Consider the following 20,720-nt stretch of genomic DNA (forward strand, 5'->3'; position numbering starts at 1 on the left):
TTACCAGGAACAAGTCAGATGAGAACCCTCAAAAATTTCTTGATCAGGTGCAGAAGGATATAGCTATCATGGGGTGAATATTGTTGAGAGTGCTAAGTTAGCCACCAATCAGCTACAAGATGTAGCTCATACAAGGTTTAAGCAGTGAAAGGTAGATAGAGGTGTAGATATAGAGACCGTAGAATGGGAAGAGTTTGCTATAGGCTTCTTAGATAGATTCTTTCCCTTAGAGGTGAAAGAAGCCAAGGTGTAAGAGTTCATCAATCTCAGGTAGGGCAGTATGAGTGTGAAAGACTATTCCCTCAAGTTTACTCAGTTAGCTAAGTATGCTCCCCATATAGTAGCAGAAAATAGATCCAGAATGAGAAAGTTTGTATCTGAGGTATCTGGTAAAGTGGTTAAGGAGTCCAGGACTACGATGTTGATTTGGGAGATGGACATATCTAGGCTTATGTTCCATGATTAACAAATTAAGCAACAGATACTTAAGAAGAAGGAGAGAGAAAATAAGAGAGCCAGAAAGGGTAGCTTTAGTTTTGCCCAACCAAGGTCAGAAGGTGGTAACTGTTCTTGGTTTAGTCAGAAGTCATTAGCCCCAATTCTATCTTCAGTTAGTACACCAGTACCAAGTTTAAGGAATGGCAGTCATGATGGGGCGTTAGGCTTCAAAACCTAGAGTAGTGCAAGTGGTGTTTGTACTAATCCGCTTTACGAGAAATATGGTAAGAATCATAAGGGTATGTGTAGAGCCAACAGTGATGTGTGTTTTGTATATGGTGAGTTAGGTCACAGAGTCCGAGACTGTCCTAAGGCTTGTCTACGAAGTCAGCACAGTCATCCTTTAGCTCATTCTGGTCGCCCAAATCAATAGGAGTCCACTTCCAGTACCACTAGGGGGTTGTACCTAAATAGGCTTTATAAACTTCAGTCTAGACAAGATCGAGAAAGTTCTCCTGATATGATCACTGGTACATTATAGACCTCCTATTTATATATTTATTTCTTATTTGATCTAAGAGTTTCTTTGTCTTTTGTAACTCCTTGTACAATAGTTAACTTTAAGGTCGGACCAGATATTAACAAAACCTTTCTAAACCTCCACCCCAATGGGTCAGTCTATCATAGCCCGGTGGGTATATAGGAACTGTCCAATTATGATATCTCAGGAAGTTAGGATTCTAGACTTCAGTAGTTATATTAGTTTGTGCAGAAAAGTAATGGGTGGGAATGATGCCCAACTCTTCTTTACCTCAGTTCAAAGCTTGTACTTTAGTCATCATGATACCTATGCATGCTTTACGTTTCATCTCTATGAACACAACTTATATTCACATATTTTCCACAAAGTTGTGTGTGTTTCTAGTTCCTAGTATAAAGAGTTCCAATTCACTCAGCAGTACGAATTATATTTTGTAAAATCATGAAATCCAAACTCAGGTCATACAACTTATGACTTCTGAACTCATTCCTTACAGTGTTTTTAGTCCCAGTTACCATATCAATCACAGTCTCACTTACAGTCTTAGTTATAGTGTTAGTCTCAGTCCCAGTCTCAGTCAAGCAATCAGATCAGAAACTCAGTTTAGTTTTAGGTTGCTTGACCATAGCGTATAGTTATTAGTTATTCAATTATCTTTATTTCAATACCTCAGTTTACAGAATATTTTAGAATCATGTTATGCGTTTGTTCATGCATTCACAAATAATACAAATTTTCTTTTTAATGAATTCATGCTCAGTTATCTCATGTTACCCATTCAGTCCTTACTTTATGTACATGACACTCTACTGTTTTAGTCCCGTTATTCATACTAAGTATAGTTCATTCTTACATGCCCAGTATTTAGCTATCAGTCATCCAGTTAATCAAATAAGTTAGTATGCTTATGCATTCGTGCACAGCGCCCATGAGAATATTTTTTGTAATCCCAGGTGAAGTATCGTACTAAGGTGGAGAGTATAGTTGTGAATAAGTTTTCATTATGAGTTAGTCCGTAAAGCCAGTAATTCAGTATTAGCAATTAGATAGTGTGGTGCAGTTTCCACCTTTCCATCTAGTTGCTCTGTCCGAATGTCTCATGAATTAAATTATTCCTGGATGGAGCAATCAGGTAGTGAGTGTTCATCTCAGATCTTGTATCATGTATCAGTTTTAGATCCTAGGTATTCAGTCACGATTCATTTCATAGGTGCCTTGCGCATCGCCCTAACTTTTCTTAGTATCTCAGCCAAGTCAACATTCTTTGAGGGACATAATGTTCTAGTTCTCTTAACGTAACGAATCTAGTTTAGAGTAGTAGGTACTCATAAGTTGACCCTCAAACTTCTAATCTCAGCCGTAAGCCACGTATTTAAGGGGCTCAGTTCAGTGCACGATATTCAATTCATGTACCACGTTCCATTCTAAGTCATGTTGTCATGTTTCAGTTTATGTGTACTCTGAAAATAATCTTGAGTTCATTAGTATTTTTTAGTTTAAGTAATAGTTTTTCTTGAAATCATTCAGTTTCATGTTTAGATTTTAGCTACAAACATGGCATCAATCACTATTGCATAATCAGTCATATGTTCTTGAGTCAGTTCAGTCATGTATGCATACATTAGATATTCATGTTTAGTATGAGAAACTCAGCTTATCAAAAATTCCAGTTTTGTACTCATGAATCGGCTCAATTATATACTCATACATCAGATACCCATATTTAATGTGGTAATTTAGTATATCAATAATATCAGTCCTATATTCAGGTCCTAGATGTTCATGTCTAGTAAGTAGATTTAGCCTTCTAGTACTCTCAGTTCAGTCAGTCGCATTCAAGGATGAATTTTCCCAAGGGGGACATATTGTAATACCCTAAAATTAGTTGTTTACTTAGTCATAGTACTTTCAAAATGATTTTTAGGCATATATGAGTATCATTAGTTTAGTCAGTTATCCTATCAGTCAAGTTTAGATTAGTTCAGTATTCTGAGTTAGTTCAGTTGGAAGTAGGATTTAGTACTGAGCGAATCTAGGGATGGGGGCTCACCTTTCAGTTGAGGGTGTGACCTTTAGTAGCAGTCCCTGTGTTCCAAAACTACGTATCCAGCATAGGTTAGAGGTGTTATACTATCATTTGAGGGTTGACATATATCTCACTAGAGGACCTGCCAGTAGAGGGTGACTCCTTAGTCCTTCAAGACGTCATTTTAGTGGATCCAAACAGCCATTGTTAGTACCCTTTGCACGGTACTGACACCTTTCCAACTGAGGTCACAAGTTGGAGCCCAATTAGTTCTTATTGGGGCATATTGGTTAGATGATAACTCCCATAGTCTCAGACCAGTATTCAGTTTTTAGTTCAATTTTAGGCTTGCTTGACCATGGCATACAATTATTAGTTATTCAGTATCAGTATTTCAGTATTTCAGTTTACAAACTATCCCAGTATCATGTCATATACTTGGTCATGCATTCTAAGATTTTATAGCTTCCTCACATACTATATATCAGTTATCTCATGATATTTATTCTATCAGTTATTATTCATGTATATGATCCATGAATAGCAGCCTAACCTCATTTAGCATACCAGTACATTCAAAGTACTGACCTTATACTCATTTATTGTGCTATGATGTCTGATATCATTGGTTCAGATGTTCATTTTTTTTACCACACCTAGACATCCCAGCGTACCACCAGCAACAGCAGTGGTGAGTCCTCAATTCCAAGGACCATTTATGTTTATTCGGTGTTTCAGTTCAGTAGTCAGTCGGAGTTAGTTGGGGACTTGTCCCATCAACTCCGTTGTCAGTCAGTTAGAGGCTTTTAGACACTTTTTGATAGTTGGTCAGTTATTAGTTTTTATTGACAATCTTTACAGTATTGTTTTCAGACATTTGTTTTTTAGGCATATTTGTAAAGAGATATTTTTAAATGCTTAAACCTTATGGTGTATCTAGCTTTGTTTACTGCATATGTGTATCCTATATTATATGTTTGTTCAGTGCTTATAGCAGGTACTAGCTCATGGGTTAGCTTATGATCACTTCTGACTGTAAGCACTATGTGGCATCCAGGGTGTACTCACTCGGTGTTACAACCACACATTAATTAGACTAAGTTTAAGAAACTATCTATGGATAAATCGTAAATGCCTAAATCTTCCTCTTTGAATAAGTAAAACCTTATCTAGAATCTCATTGATTACGTGTACATAACAGGGTTTACATTTCAAAATAAATATGTTTTCTAATATTATCTTAAATTAGGTGGTAACTTTGAGCTTTCCTTTACCTAGATAAACACAATCATAAGTTGTGAACTATTTTAGCCGTTTAAAAATAAGGTACAATATTGTGAAAATGACAAAAATTGATATTTTAGTATAACAGTAGTAACTATTATAATGTAATGATCCATTCAATTAGTTTAAGTATTAGGACACATTTATACTAATGACCATTCTTATAGATTTAGAAAGTGATTTATGACTTGTGAAGATAAGCGACACAATTTTTGACGCAAACAGATGTATTTCAGAGAAGAAAATTAAAAACTAAGAATGTTGAAATTTAAGGGTGGATCATAGTACACATTTGGGCTAAATTAGATTGGAATTTAGTTTTGATAGTTCCTATAGATTCACAGGGTGATTTAGGTCTTCGATGAATGGTTTGGATGAGTCCCGAGTGATATGGAAGTATTTTGAATGCTTGGGTTGTTTATTAATTACTTTGAAGTTTAAGAGTTGACCATTGTTAATGATACATTGTTCAATCAATACTTAGATGATTCCAATAGGTTCATAACATGATTTAAGAGTGATTTGCATATTTGATTTTAATTCCAAGTGGTTCAGAAGAGTTTCAGGCATCTAAAAAAAGTTTGGGAGGTAATTTTTTCGGATATCTAATGCCAAAAAATTGACCTTCACGTTCATGAGCTTGACTCTCACGACTATGAAGAGATGATTGAGTATTGACCTATGCAATTGCGAAGGGAGTTCTGTGATTGTGAAATATTATATATCAACCACTTAATCACGATCCTAAGGAAACTATTCTATGATCACAAAGGACCAATCAATCGTGAGTCCTCAATCACAAAAAATCATATATATCAGTAATAATTTTCTCCAAATCTAGATAAGATATCTCAAAGCATATTTTGAGCTCTTAACCTTGAATTAGAGAGATTTTTGAAAATATTTTCTAGCTCTATTCAAGAAGTAAAGATGTAAGTTTCCTTTTACTGTGTATTCATGAATTTATATGGATTCTAGTCATTTAATTTCCCATTTATTTGTGTTTTGAATTGTAAATATAAATTAAAATATCAAAGTCAAGTTAGAAAATTAGGATTTGGAGCTCAGTTTGTGATAGATTTTGGATGAAATTTGAGATTTGTGACCCATAAGTAATAGGCAAGTTGATTTTGAAAGAAAATTATAGATTTAACCACAAATTTGACTTTTTAGTTGATTGGTTTTATGTTAATATGAGTACTAAATGTCATGACCCATCCGGTCATGATTGGAACCAACCCCCACTCTACAGTGGGAGAACTATCTAACTCAACCCTTACCAACTATCTCGGACCTTCAAAAGTCAGCTTTCTAAATTAACTATTATTTAACTCATTCAACACAATATTAATTAATCAAATAAAGTTCATTACTAGCTTGTTTAATATCTAAAACAGAGAGAGTTTGGAAGTATCTCTTATTATTGCAATCCCCCCTACTCAAAACTCATAATAAAAGAGCTCTAAGGAAATTCGAAACCAAGTCTTAACTATATCTAAAATACAAAATAAAAGAAATTTCTCTATCTCGAAACAATGGACATAACCAACATAAAAATGATACAATGGTTGTCCAGATTTGGTTACCACCATTTAATTGATGTCTAAATTACAAAGTATAGTTAAGGTCTCATCTCAAATGCTAAAACACGCTCTGAACTCTACAAAAAGAAGAATATTGATAGTATCAATACAATAACTAAGTAATGGTAGGTATAGTCGACTGACTTAACTCAAAACTATACAAATAGGCAAGTGGTATGCAAGTAACAACAATCAAAACACAATTCATAATTAGTTGACATGCAAATTAAATCAGAAAACTTCATTTCAATAGAATATAGGTATACAAGTAATTAATTATACTTAGGCATATTTCTTCAACATTAGTCATCTCTAATATAAATACAAATGAAATGATGTTTGCATGCATGCAAGATGTACACATATACTAGAGTTTGTAGGAACTCTCAACTACGACATGTATGGGATAAGCTCAATCTATATACAGTGTCGGGGTGACACCTTTTCTAATAATAGTTGGAATGAAGATGCTAAATGTGTGTATCTATTTGGGAGGGCTAATAACTGACCATTTACAGGTCCTCTGCAGACACAACCATAGCTGAATAAATAGATCGAGAAGAGAAACCTTAATAGCCATGGCTTCTCAAATAAGTACCACTAAAATTAATCTATTTCAGAGCCCTTTTTTCCACCTTTCACCTCTTCTTCTTTCTTAATCCCTTCTACCTTTTGTACAAACTGGACCACTTCTTAAAAAGACTTTCTAGATATGGTCACTTGCAGTCCAGCCACCTAAAGACCTTAATTCAAACCTTTCATAAAATACCTAATCCCATTCTCTTCTAAAGTAATCAACTAGAGTGCATAGCAATAAAACTTTGCCTTATTGGCCGCCATAGACATATCACCCTACTCAATTTTTATGAACTCATCCTTCTTTGTATCTCAGTAGGTACGAGGAACATACTTAATAAGGAAAACATTCTAAAATTGGGACCAAGCAAGTAAAGGTAAACTAGCCCTACACTCAACAAAGGACCTCCATTATTAGTTGACCTCTGCCTGCAACTGAAATGTCATAAATACCATGGCATACCTCTCCACAATGCCTATTTTATATAGATATGCTATAATACTGGATATAGAAATACAAGAACTTCCTGAGTAGCATTGGTGCCAGCTAAACAACCCAAAAACCCTAACACTTATTGAATTAAATCTGCAAACATACTCTTTTGAGTGGCACCATTTGACACGGGTACCACATTATTTGGAACCTTCACTTTTTTATCCTTAACCCATTACCTCCTTATTCTAACCCAAATCTAGAGCATCCCATTATAAGGGAGGGGACAATTATATCTTCCTAGCTAGCACTTGAGCTGCCTGAGCTCTACCTATGGTAGGCATTATCCCTTATCCTCCTCTTCTTTCTCTACCCTCTAATCGAGTGCTACCTCAAACCATGGCCTCAGAGGCCGATGGTGGTGTTGCTATAATGATTACTACTACCCTGTTTGAATGAGTGTTCATCATCTATGATTCAATAATGAAGAAGGATAGACAATAATTTAGATCACTAAATATAAATTGAAATAAAGTACTTACAAAAAAAGAAAGAAAAAGGTGAAAATTGTTTCCTAAAGCCCTAAGTCTCTTGACGAAAAGTACAGATGTCTCTATAACATTTGGCAAGACTCTTATATACCTATTTTTGTACGAAGAGATCTACAAACCCAATGCTTTGATACATCTTTGTTATAAACCAAGTAGTCGTGATTAGAACCTATGATAACTCTATAGTGGGAGTACCATATAACTCAATCCTTAACCAACTACCTCAGACCTTCATAAGTCATTTTCTCCATTAACTACTATTTAACTAATTTCACACAATATTAATAAACAAAGTTCATTAATAACTTATTTAATATCTGAAATAGAAAAGTGCAAAAGTACCTCTAATTATTAAAACCCCCAAGACTTAAAAGTCATGATTAAAGAACTCTAAAGAAATTCAATACCAAGTCTAAAAATTATTTGAAATATAGTATGGAAGAATTTTCTTTGTCCTAAAATAAATACATAAACAATATAAAGAGGATCCAATGGTTTCTTGAACATGATGTGCACCCTTGATAGATATCTGAATCACAAAATAGAGTCTAAGGCTCCTCTTAAATACTAGAGCATACTTTACATTGAACAAAAAGAAGAGTATAGATAGTATTAGTACAATAACTAAGTACTGGTAGATATCATTGGATGTCATAACTAAAAACCTTACAAATAGTAAAGTGCAATGCAAATAACAACAATCAAAACATAACTCGCAATTAGCTAAAAAGCAAATTTAGTTAGAACACTTCATTTAATCAAATTACAGGTATACAAGTAATCAAGTATAATTATGAAGATTTCTTTAAAATTAGTCATCACAAATATAAATAAAAATAAAATGATAATGGTATCCATACAAGATGTACATAGTTACTAATTCGACAGGTACTCTCAGTTATGACCCATAGGGGATAAGCCCAATCCATGTACCAGTGTCGGTGTGACACCTATTTTGATACCAGTGTTAGCATGTCATCCAAGCCATATAATAATATTGGCATGATACATGATCCATCCAATAATTAATTTCACCTCAAAATCTAGTACTCAATCTGTGATACAGTCATTATTGACAACTAATGTTCACAAGTTAATCACAAACACCCAAGTCATATATAAGCAAATAGTCAAGCAAATCTTTACTACTACTAAACCATAACCTAACTCAATTCCTTGACTTAAAATAGTATTACACCATAGTTTTGACATTTCTGATTTTCACTCGATCTTGATCTATAAATAACAAATAAACAAACTTAACATAACAATTCACCATTCCTAAGCATAAGGAACTTCCATTTATCAAATTAATGCATGAACTTAAGCTAGTTCATTATACCTGAGTTTTAGACCCTTTAAACTCTTGGAATTCCTCAAATTCTATGATTACTATCCTAAATTATATGATAGAAAGTATTTTCCAATACCCTACGATCAATGACAATTGATAGTAACATCATTCTTTACCATTTCCCACCAATTCATAACATAGGGCTAAATCTCAAACTCTACCATAGTTATGATTCTTACAAGACTGTGAATTTAGAGGATTAATTCAAGTTTGAACTATAACAAAACCTTACCTCAAACATAGAAAGTACCAGAAGTTATAAAGAATCACTCTTGCTAAACCTTGAATATTTTTTTGTAAGAATAGAGTGAAAATGGGTCTTTTAATTTTTAAAACTAGTATACTACATTTTTATTGCTTTAATGCCACTTTGTCACTAAAGTGGAGCATCTACTACGATAACAATACTTTAATAAAAGGGATGACAAATCTCTCCCTATTGCAATGTTACTATAATAACTCTTATATCATTGTAGTGCTACATCTACACAAATCTAGTAGCTCAAGAATCGATCCCAACTCCAACCATTTCACAACGCACTTATTTAAAAGTTTGACATTACGAACCGACCCTTGCACGGTAATTACTATAATAGGAGTTCTACAAACCTGTTAATGTACCATAAGTATATATGACTTTGTAAATTTTTCCTCTAAGACAAAATACAATAAAAATATTAACCAACACAATAATAATTACTAGATTCATTTAGACTACCACATACTTAAATCATTCATGAATCTAGGCCAATGATCAATGCCCAAACTACACTTCCAATTAAAGGTAAAGCTGTCTCTATCAAGTAAAGTAACCTAACTCAGGTTAGGGTCAAACCCAAGGGAATACATGGAATTATGTCTCTCGGTTGCTAGAATTAAAGGGTGGCGCTTGCATTAGTAATCTCAAATAAATAACAGAACTCAATTTGGGTTGTAATTTGTCGAAAATGAACACTAGGACTGTGTTCCCCCTAACTTCTTAACTTAGTAGGTTTATTGTGCTTTATTGAAAAAACCTAATACCTTGGGTGTGGTTTTTTTTTATTTTTTCCTTTTTATTCATTTTTCTTTACTTTTGTTTTTCCTTTTTCTACTTCACCTATCCCTACTATCATTTCCTCTTAGTTTACCCTTTTTCATACCCACTTTAAATTTCATACCCCTATGATAGCCACCCTCAACTTAGGTAATTTGCCTGATTTGAGGTGCATAATATCTAAGAAGAACTAGGACCAAAATATGTTCTTTGTAACATAAATTGGAATGTGAACGTGTAACAAGAAAAATAGGCTATAAGGCTCAAAAATTAGGATCAAGGGATACTTATTCACACATGGAAGGTCATTTAGGCTAAAAGTGGACTAATATAAAAAAAACAATGATCCTTCCCTAACCTACTATCCTACAACCTAGGCAAGACTAACTGAGCATGTTCTGGAAATAACGCATAGACAAAACTAGATAGAATCTCATAAACATGGCATGAAGTCATCACAAGATATTACCTATCCAATTTATGTACAAGTAAGCTATAATTATCATTTCCCTAATCCTAATGCCATAAAATATCCACAATGAACACACATATAAAAATTATGCACTATTCCCAGTGCATATACATAATGTAAAGCAAGGGAATAAAGATATATCTGGGATGCACTAGGCGTCTGTGTCTTGATCATCCCTATGTGGGGGTATCTCAATTGGAAGAGGCAGTGGTAGTGGCAGTGTACTACTAGAGGATGCACCCATAACTAGCTTGACATACCTTTATGTATCAGCAAAGTCAGTCTTCCTTGAATCATATCTATCCCATTTTTAGGCTTGGTTAAATAGTATATCAGGATCTTAAAACTCCACCTCTCTTTATCTCTTCATCCTAAATATGGGGATTATCTCCTCATTCTATGCAAACAAATCAAAATATCTAGGTCTAAATAGATGTGCCGGCTGAACAAATATAGGTATAACTAGAGAGATTTTTGAAATACGATCTCAGTAAAATAGCATATCTATACCCTCAGTATGGCCATCTCATATCTAATCATACCCAGGTTGTGTTCCTTAATATTCTAAATCGGTCTGATACTCAGACCTAAAAATTATCTATAAATGCATATACCATAACTCAGAACCCTGATATCTCAGCCCTGCGTGTAGACTATAATATCATCTCTACCACATTAAATTTGAATCTAATCAAAGAAGGAATCTATAATGATACCACCTTGTCCTGAATATTCTCTAGCTGTGTGGTGCTCACTCTCTAAATATCTTCTAAGATCTATAAGAACTCATGGGATACAAAAGCCATACCTGATGCAGCAGCTATAGTATAGAGTCTAGGGGGAAATACAGATGTCCTAACTGGCTCCAAAGAGAAAGTGTTTTTGGTTGTATTTATGTATTTTACCATCACTATTCTAACCTATTTAGCCTTATTTAAAGGATAATTCATGTTCTTAATGTGTTGACAATGATATAAATAAGCATCTAAGTGTCCAAGTATGTTTTTACAATATTTAATGGTGTTTTCACATGAGTTTTGATTTAAATTGATCATTTAGAATTCAACCGAGAAAACTAGTGTAACGAGCTTAAGCTAGGTGTTTGTCTAGTTTATCGTGTTGGGTTATAATGTGTTTAATGAGTTATTAAGGTTGTTATTGTGTATTTATATGTTAAAAAACTTGTTTATAATGTTCAAGGGTTAATTGTATCAAAACAAGAGCCAAAACAATAATCTTAAGATCAATGTGGGCAAGCCTAGTCTTAGCTCATGATTCTAGCTCACTATCTTAGATGTTGTGTTGTTTTGAGCTCTAAATTATTGTGTTTAATGATATAGGATACTTGGTGAATGGATTATGATGATATATTAAGGATATAAAAGCTTCCAATTAAGTGGGAAAAACTCAAAAAGGCTCGGAATTGAAAAACGAAAGCACAATATAAAATTTGGAGAAATTTGGAGACCTAGAATGTCTAGGGTGCGTGTGGGCTATAAGAGTGTCCTATTGGCGTGTATGACACACCACTGGATTCATAAGGGTCCCAAAATGTTGACCTACCATTTTACGGTCCTAATAGCGATGAAAGAGGCACTATGTCACGGTGAAAAGTAAATTTGCAATTGTTAATTTCTAGAATCTTAGGGCGATTACACCGCTTCACGGGCTAATATTGATAAACCAACCACTGCAAAGTGATGACCATCAAAATATGGATTTTTGTTCCCATCTAAAGTATAATAATTTGTAAAACTAATCCTATTCGGTTTATGATTTGTCTATTATAAATATAACATCTTAAAATATGTTTTAAGGATCTTGGAACCCCTAGATCTATTAGAACAACATTGGAGGCTACCACAATTTATTTTTAGGTTTTTATTTCTTTAATTGAGTTTTATTTATGGTTTTAATTATTCATACAATTATTTGGATGTTGATTATGCCTATGAGTAACTAAAAACTCCCTTTCTAGGGTTAAAGCCAAGATCATGAGTACGATTGTTTTGAATTGATTTCTTTTGGTTTGCTTATCATTATTAGTTATTTGTTTATTCTTGATTGAACTATTTGATGGATTTATCACCCAAAAAATACAACTGTTTTCACCCTTGTGATCTCGGGAGAGGGAATAGGTAGATAGAACATAGGAATAAACAATGTATCATTTGTATTCTTTTATGAAATAAAGAGTTTAAATTAGAATCTAGGAAAGAAATGTACTTAGATACCTTACTTGATTCAAACGTAGGATGATAGCTTTAAAGAACTTAATTTTATTATTACATCCCTGCTCAACAATGTAGTTGTAATGTCCAAATTAGGCAAACAGTTAGAGGTTGGGAGACCATGATCATGCAATTAACCCTACAAATCAACAACCAAGATAAGCAAGTTAATAAATGGAGTTCGATAACATAGTAAGATTGTTTGAAGTACTTTAACCCTGGGATTTCTCCTCTAGATTGTTTCAAGACCTTTATTTTATGCATTGATTCCTTCACTTTATTTTACAAATATTCAAAACTCTATTTTTGGTTAACTTTGGATTAATTGAATCTAAATTTTGAACTAGAATAGAATCATTGTTCAATCAAGTCACTGTGGGATCGATACTCAGCTATCTTAAAGGCCACTTTACTACTTGATAGACCACGTACAGCTGAGTGTGCGCTTGAGCACTGTCAAGTTTTTTACGCCATTGTCGGGGACTCAAAATTTGGCAACTGTTCTATTTTTTGATTTACTTTTAGGTTTCTTTGGTGTTTTTATGCTTGGTCTTGGTTTTGCATTTACAGGAAATAGGTTTACAAAGTAGTAAGCTGATAAGGGATCAAGACTTAGTTAAACCAAGCTTCGAACCTAAGCAACTTTTCCATGAATGAAGGAGAGAAGCAATCCTTCTCCCCCAAATTCCATAAATCTAAGAAGACCAAGAGAATCATGCCATTGTGGATGATGAACAAGAACCCCGCAGAACAGTCAGAGAAGTGGCAATTTAGAAGCTGGCAGCTAGAGGTGATTTCGAGCTTAAACAGAATATTATACGGCTTCTAATTAGCAGTGGAAAATTCACAAGGCTCTCATAAGAATATTCACAAGTCCAGTTGTATAATTTTCTAGAAATCAATGATACATTCATTTCTATGAGTGTAAATACAGAATATATGAGGATAAAGTTGTTTTTTTTCACTAATTAGGAAAGCAAAAGTGTTGTTGAATGTGAAACTGGCAAATTCAATCACCTCATGGGATGACATGTCCAGCAAATTCCTTATTAGGTTCTTCCCATTTAGCAAGACTGCGAGACTTCGTAGTGAGATATTATGCTTCAAACAGAAGCCAGATGAGAATCTTTATCATTCTTGGGAGTGCTTCAAGGCTCTTCTTTGGGACTGTCCACACCATCAATAGTCCAATGAGGTAATTTCTCATACTTTTGTAGAGGCTCTTGACCATAATACAAAAATATTATTATATTCAGTTGTAGGTGGTGAAGATCTTGAGATGACATATGTTAAGATGTACACCTTATTGAACCGCATCCACAAGGAAATCCAGAGTGGCATGGTATTCTAGAAATTCCACCAAGAAAGTTACAGGTTTGCTGGAGGTGGACCAATTTACCGTTTTATTAGCTTAGGTTGTCGCATTGCATGATATGATAAATACCCAGTTTAGAAGCTTAAAGTAGGGAGCTACACAACTTATAATAGCAATCAGTCAGTTCAGCAGACTAGTGGTTGGGGCAAGGTTTGTAGCAACAGTGGTCATTCTACGGCCATGTGTGGTTAAAATTCAAAATCGGTAATGTATATGGGTAATTCTCAAAGGCCCAAAAAGCTTAAGAATACTTGGAAGTTCACTCTCCCTATTTAGATTAGCAATAGCAAGGTGGTACAGGCACTTAGTAATTTAGGGGCGATTATCAACTTGATGCCCCTATCTCTATTCAATACATTAGGTTTATGGAAACCTAGACCAAGATTTATACTATTATAGTTGTCGAATGGGACTGTAGCTCACCTGGAAGGAATTATTAAGGATGTCCTCCTAAAGGTTGGTAAATTTTTTATTCCTAATGACTTTATTGTTCTATATTTTATAGCAGATGAATAGGTACCAATCATTTTGGGGCGTCCATTTTTAGCAATCGGAGGAGCTTTGATTGATATTAGAAAGGGTACTCTAAAAATGAGGTTGGAGGATAAAAGGGTGGTATTTAAAGTTTAAAAGTCGTTTAACCCACTATCCCACTGTAAAGACTTGTGCATTATTACTGTTATTAAAGGGGATAAGTATGGGGTGGTTAGTCTACCAAAAGCCTCTTCAGTCTACCTCATTGAGATACATAAGCCACAACCACCACAACCATAATTTATGCAAATTGGTGAGTCTGAAATGGCTAAAGTTGATAAAATGATTTCCTTTGAGAGTCCACACCAAGAGGGGTGAAAAGAATTAGAAGGCGGAGACCAAGTGTGAGAAGGATAAAAGAATTTAGTTGAGATGAGTTAGGCCATTCCGCAACACTAAATCAGGAGCTGCTTGGGAGGCATCCCAAGTTAAGTAGGTATGTTTTTTTAGTTTTTACTTTAAGTAGTTTTTTGTTTTTTGAGTCACGGGTTCATGAGAAGTATGAGTACTAAAAACCTGAGCTAAAGAGCATGGCAAAGATAGAGTGTGGGGTCCACGAACCTTCTTTTTGTGCAAAGACATAGCTAGCTAGGCCTAGAGGCCTCAGAGAGTATTTATTTCTCTTACTTTAAAATTTCACTTTGGGGACAAGTGGATTTTTAAGTGTGGGGTAGGGAAATTCCTAATTTTGGGCTCAATTTAAAAAAAAATTATGTAAGATATTCTTGTTAGTGCTATTTTTTGCATGGTCAAAGTGTTTTAATTGTAAAAGTTTGTTGATGATGTGAATTACTACTTTTGAGACTCTTAGGCTCATGTTTATGACTCTAGTACTTGTTGGCTTAAAATTGAATTCATGCTATTACTTGGTTGAGAGCCTATGATGATCCTATGTTAGTTGAGCATATTCTATATGTGCTGTAAGGTGTTTGTATATTCATTGTTATCTGTAATGTATATAAGTTGCCCAGTGTGTGTGCAAAGCGAAATAAAGAGTATGGGTTTAGGAGATGATTTAGGCATTTATTTTATAGCCTAGTTTTATACCTTCTTTTTGACCTACTCTTTGTGCATAATCCTAGTAAGCCCCGTTGAGCCTTTAGCTTTTTCTTTGGAAGCCTCATATGTAGCTGAATTCCTTCTGTGATAGACCATGATTTAATCCAAAGGCTCCTAGGTGCTTTAATCAAAAATTAATCAAGTATGGATTTTGAAAAATAAGAGGGAGAAAAGGTGAAATTGAAGCCCCTAAGTAATTGTTATTGGTGTACCAAATGTTAATATGTGTTGTGGTAGGGTGTGGTTAATAAACAGGATAACAATTTGTTCAGATTGAATGAGTTGTGCATAAAATACTCCAACCATAGTGTATATAAATGAGCTTAATAAGATAGGGTGAAAAACAAAAGAATGGGGTAAACAAAGATGGTGTAATTTGGTTGTTGGATATTAGTTTTGAATGTATAAAGTGATGTATTAAAGCACTTAGGGAAGATAGTCACTATTCAGGCAAAATAGTTCCTACCCATCCCTTCGCCTACATTAAAACCTGGAAAAGACCTATTTGATCCTAAACTTTATCATTCTGATATTTGTGGAGCACTACACTAAGGGCAAGCCTATGGTTCATTTTGTGTAACTTGTGAATTAGAGTGAGCGCAATTTTATTCTTGAACCCATTGTTAAAGATTTCATTATCGTGAGTGATTATGGGCAACTCTTTTTTGTGAGAATACATATTTGATGAATATGGGTAATTCTTGTGATGCCTTTGAGTAATGAAATATGCATGAGTTTTTCACTTGTGGAGTCTATTCTTAAGGCTAGGATGTTTTGAAGTAGGATTCTTGAGCTTTCAATTGTGTAGAACATGCTTAGTGAAGAAACTTGCATTCCATGTAGTCATTGCCATACTATCTTGAATTTCTTGCTTGTAGTATAAGTTTCATGTCTCTTCAGCTCATGGTATTTTATAGTGAGAAGTTGTTCGAGGACTAACAAGGCTTTAAGTGTGGGGCGGTGATGTTGGGTGTATTTATGCATTCAACCGTCACTATTCTAGCCTATTTAGCCTTTTTTAGAGGATAATTCATGTTCTTAATGTGTTTATAATGGTATAAATGTGCATCTAATAGTTCATGTATTTGTTTACTATGTTTAACGGTGTTTTCACACGATTTTTGACTCAAATTGATCATTTTGAATTCAACCGAGAAAACTACTGTGACTAGCTTGAGCTAGGTGTTTATCTACTTTATCATGTTTGGTTCTAACATGTTTATTACTAAGGTTGCTATCATGTATTTAAATATGAAAAAACTTGTTTATAATGTTCAAGGGTCAATTGTATCAAAACAAGAGTCAAAACAATAAGCTTAAGATTAATGTGGGCAAACCTAGCCTTAGCTTGTGTTTCTAGTTCACCGTCTTTGATGTTGTGTTGTTTTGAGCACTAAATTATTGTGTTTAATGTTGAGGATTATTTGTGAATATATTATGATGATATATGAATGATATAAAATCTTCAAATCAAGTGGAAACAACTAAAAAAGGCTCGGAATGTTTCAACAAAAGCACAATACAAAATTTGGCGTAATTTCGAGACCTGGAATATCCAGGGTACGTGTGGACTGTAAGAGTGTCCTATTGGTATGTGAAACTCACCAATGGATTCATTATGGAACAAAAATGGTTTCCGACCTTTTCATGATCCTAATAGCAATGAAGGAGGCACCAAGTTGCAGTGAAAAGTAAATCTGCAGTTGTCAATTTCCAGAATCTTAGTGCGATTACACCGCTTCGCGGGCTAAAAGCGATGAGCCCACCACTGTGACGCTATGAACATCAAAAGCAGTATTTTTTTCACCATCTGAAGGATAATAATGTTGAAACCTAATCCTATTTGGTTTATGACTTGTCTATTATAAATATAACACTTCTTAAAACATGTTTTGAGGATCTTGGAACCCTTAGATCGATTGGAACAACATTGGAGGCTATCACAACTTCATTTTACGTTTTAATTATTTAATTTAGCTTTCTATATGGTTTTAATCATTCATACAATTATTTGGATGTTGACTAGGACTATGAGTGGCTAAAAACTTCCTTTTCGAGGTTAAAGCCAAGAACCTGAGTACGATTGTTTTGAATTGATTTCTTTGATTTGCATATCATTATTGGTTGTTTGTTTATTCTTTATTTAACTAATTGATGGATTTATCACCCATAAAATACATCTATTGTCACCCTTGTGATCTCAGGAGAGGGAATTGGAAGATAAAATATGGAAATAAACAAAGTATGGTTTGTATTCTTTTATGAAACAAGGAGTTCAGATTAGCGTCTTGGACAGGGATGTACTTGGATTCCTTACTTGATTCAAATGTAGTATGATAGTTTTAAAGAAGTTAATTGGATTATTACATCCCCGCTCAACAATGTAGTTTTAATATTCAAATTAGGTAAATGGTTAGACATCGGAGACCATGATCATGAAATTAACCCTATGAATTAATAACCAAGATAAGCAAGTTAATGAATGAAGTTCAATAACATAGTTGTGATTAGCATGGTTCCTAATACATTTTTTTTAATTTTCACTAGATCATGGTTTGGAATCCCAATTACATAATCAAAGACTCATAATGTACATAATGGGTTTTGAAAGTAGTCTTGGGTATATCAGCCTCCCTAATTTTCAGTTGATGGTAGCTCGAACGAAGATTAATATTTGAGAAACACTTAGCCCGTTGAAGTTGATCAAAAAGATCGTCAATCCTAGGAAGAGGATACTTGTTCTTCACTATAACTTTTTTATCTTACAATAGTCTATACACATCCGAAGAGACCCATCTTTCTTTCGCACGAAAAGCACAGGAGCACCCCACGGAGAAACATTATGACAGATGAAACCCTTATTAAGAAGATCCTTTAACTGGTCCTTTAGCTCCATTAACTCAATCAGATCCATTCTATAAGTAGGAATGGAAATAAGATAGGTATTTGATAGAAGATCAATCCTAAAATCTATCTCCCTATCAGGAAGAATATTGGTAAGATCAACGGGAAAAAACTTCAAGAAATTCATTAACCCTAGGGACAAATTGCGAAGTAGGACCGTTAAAATTAGAATCATTACACGAACTAGATGATACATACACCTTTTGAATAGAAACTTCTGAGCTCTAAGATAGGAAATAAACCTCCCTTTTGGTACTAAGGAACTCCCCTCCCTTTAAATCACAGGTTCATTAGGAAAATGAAAACTGACATTTCGGGTCCTACAATCCAAGGATGTATAGCACGAATAGAGCCAATCTATCCCCAAGATGACATCAAATTCTACCATATCAAGTTCTATTAAATTGACCATTGTCTCTCTAGGAAAGATGGACACCACAAAACCCCGGTAGATATTTCTAGCAATAATTGAATCACCCATCGGAGTAGACATAGAAAAGCGGTTAAAAATATTTTCAGGACCAAAACCAAAGTGTATAGCCTCATATAGGGTCACAAAAGATAGGGTAGAATTCAGATCAAGTAGACAGCAAACACTACGGGAAAAATCTATAACATACAAGTGACAACATCGGGGAATGTCTCAGATTCCTGAAGAGTAGAAAGTCCATAAAGTCAATTCCAAACAATACTGGTACATGAAATTTCACCCTTAGGTATAGGAACTGAGGAAGTAGTGTTTGAAACCTTATTGGCTCTAGTGGAAACTTTAGCTATGCGATAATTTTTCTATAAATGACCAAGCTGATCACAATTGAACCACAAGTTCCTCCTCTCCTTACAATATACACATGGATGTTTCCTATAAAATTGACATAAAGGGTAAGGTGGGATTACTGAGCTCCACTAACTTAAGATTAGGAACCCTATGCCTTAGGACCACTTCCAACCTAAAAACAACGATAACCAAAGGCTTAGGATAAGGAGTACTAGTTGTCCAATTTGAATTTCCCAAATTCATTTTCTTGGTTCACTGCCTACCATCTATCCCACTATTCTGCCACCCTTCACCCTACTCTAAATATCTAAACTTCTTGTTCTCCCTCCCTCCCATCATAACTATCTTCTTTTTCTTATTCTTCACCTATTGCATATAAACAATCATCCTGGAGATATCCATATCATTATTCAACATTAGCCTTACACTTTAACACCAAATCATGGGACATCCTAGATGCAAACTTACTCATCCTAGATCTTATATTGGATACTAACTCTGGAGCATAACGGGATAGTTGGTGGAACTTCAGAGCATACTCCTTAACACTCATCTTACGGTGTTTCAACTTCACAAACTCTTCAACATTATCTTTCCTCAACTCTTAAGAAAAGAAGTGATCAAGAAAGGCACTTGAAAACTCATCCCATACCACTGACTTATCATCATTACTGCTCATCGCTTCCTACTCCCCATATCACTGGTAAGCCACATCCTTCAACTGATAAGAAACAAACTCTATACCCTCTGAATTAGTAGCATATATCACCCTAAATATTTTTTTATCTCATCAATAAATCCTTGTGGATACTCCTCAACCTTGGATCCTATAAAGGTTGGGGAATTCAACCATATAAACTTGCCAACCTGACTGACCTCATATGAACTAACAATAGGACCAACATAATCAGACCAATGAGACAATGATGCCACACGCTGGGCCAGCATATCAATAGACTAACAGATCTCTACATTAAAGATATCTCCCTATGGTTTCTAGGTAGGAGTATCACCAAATTTGGAAGCACGATGAGGACTAGTAGGGACCTGTAGAACCCCACGTAGAGAGGTATAGTTAGGAGCAGGGACCCTAGATCAGGTCTATACTTCATAAATAGGGAAGACTCCCTTTACATTATTCTTAGGTAGGATAGAGATTTCAACAGAGTTTTTATGACCTTTAGATCTTTAGGGAGGCATAATCTGAAATACGAGTAAGCTAGGAGTTAAAAGTTTCATGACAACTAGACTCTGTAGCCTAATATAGAACACAAGAAAGGGAAACATTCCTAAATGCCTTGTCGCCTCACCTTGTAAGTGTGGTATGCTAACACCCTAAAAGGGACTCCACTCGACATGTATTTTTGGACACCCAAAGACGTTAAACCGTGCTCTAATACCAAGTTTGTTACGACCCAAACATAGGCTTGGTCGTGATGAGTAATATCTAGCCTACCCTGGACCAAAGATAACCCCTTTAGCCTTAACTTAAGAGAATTATATAAGAATACAATGGAATCCAAAAAACATGATAATGAGAATGAT

The 20,720-nt window shown here is 34.6% G+C and overlaps 1 non-coding gene across 1 annotated transcript; it reads right to left on the reverse strand.

The window, feature by feature from the left end:
- Nucleotides 1-13,603: 13,603 nt before the first annotated feature.
- LOC124889931 lies at nucleotides 13,604-13,710 on the reverse strand. The gene has a single exon (XR_007048843.1). It is a non-coding gene; the product is annotated as a small nucleolar RNA R71 (small nucleolar RNA).
- Between the last annotated feature and the right edge of the window lie 7,010 nt (nucleotides 13,711-20,720).

This window comes from Capsicum annuum, chromosome 12 (genome assembly GCF_002878395.1).
Source record: "Capsicum annuum cultivar UCD-10X-F1 chromosome 12, UCD10Xv1.1, whole genome shotgun sequence".
Classification (NCBI taxonomy): Eukaryota; Viridiplantae; Streptophyta; class Magnoliopsida; order Solanales; family Solanaceae; genus Capsicum; species Capsicum annuum.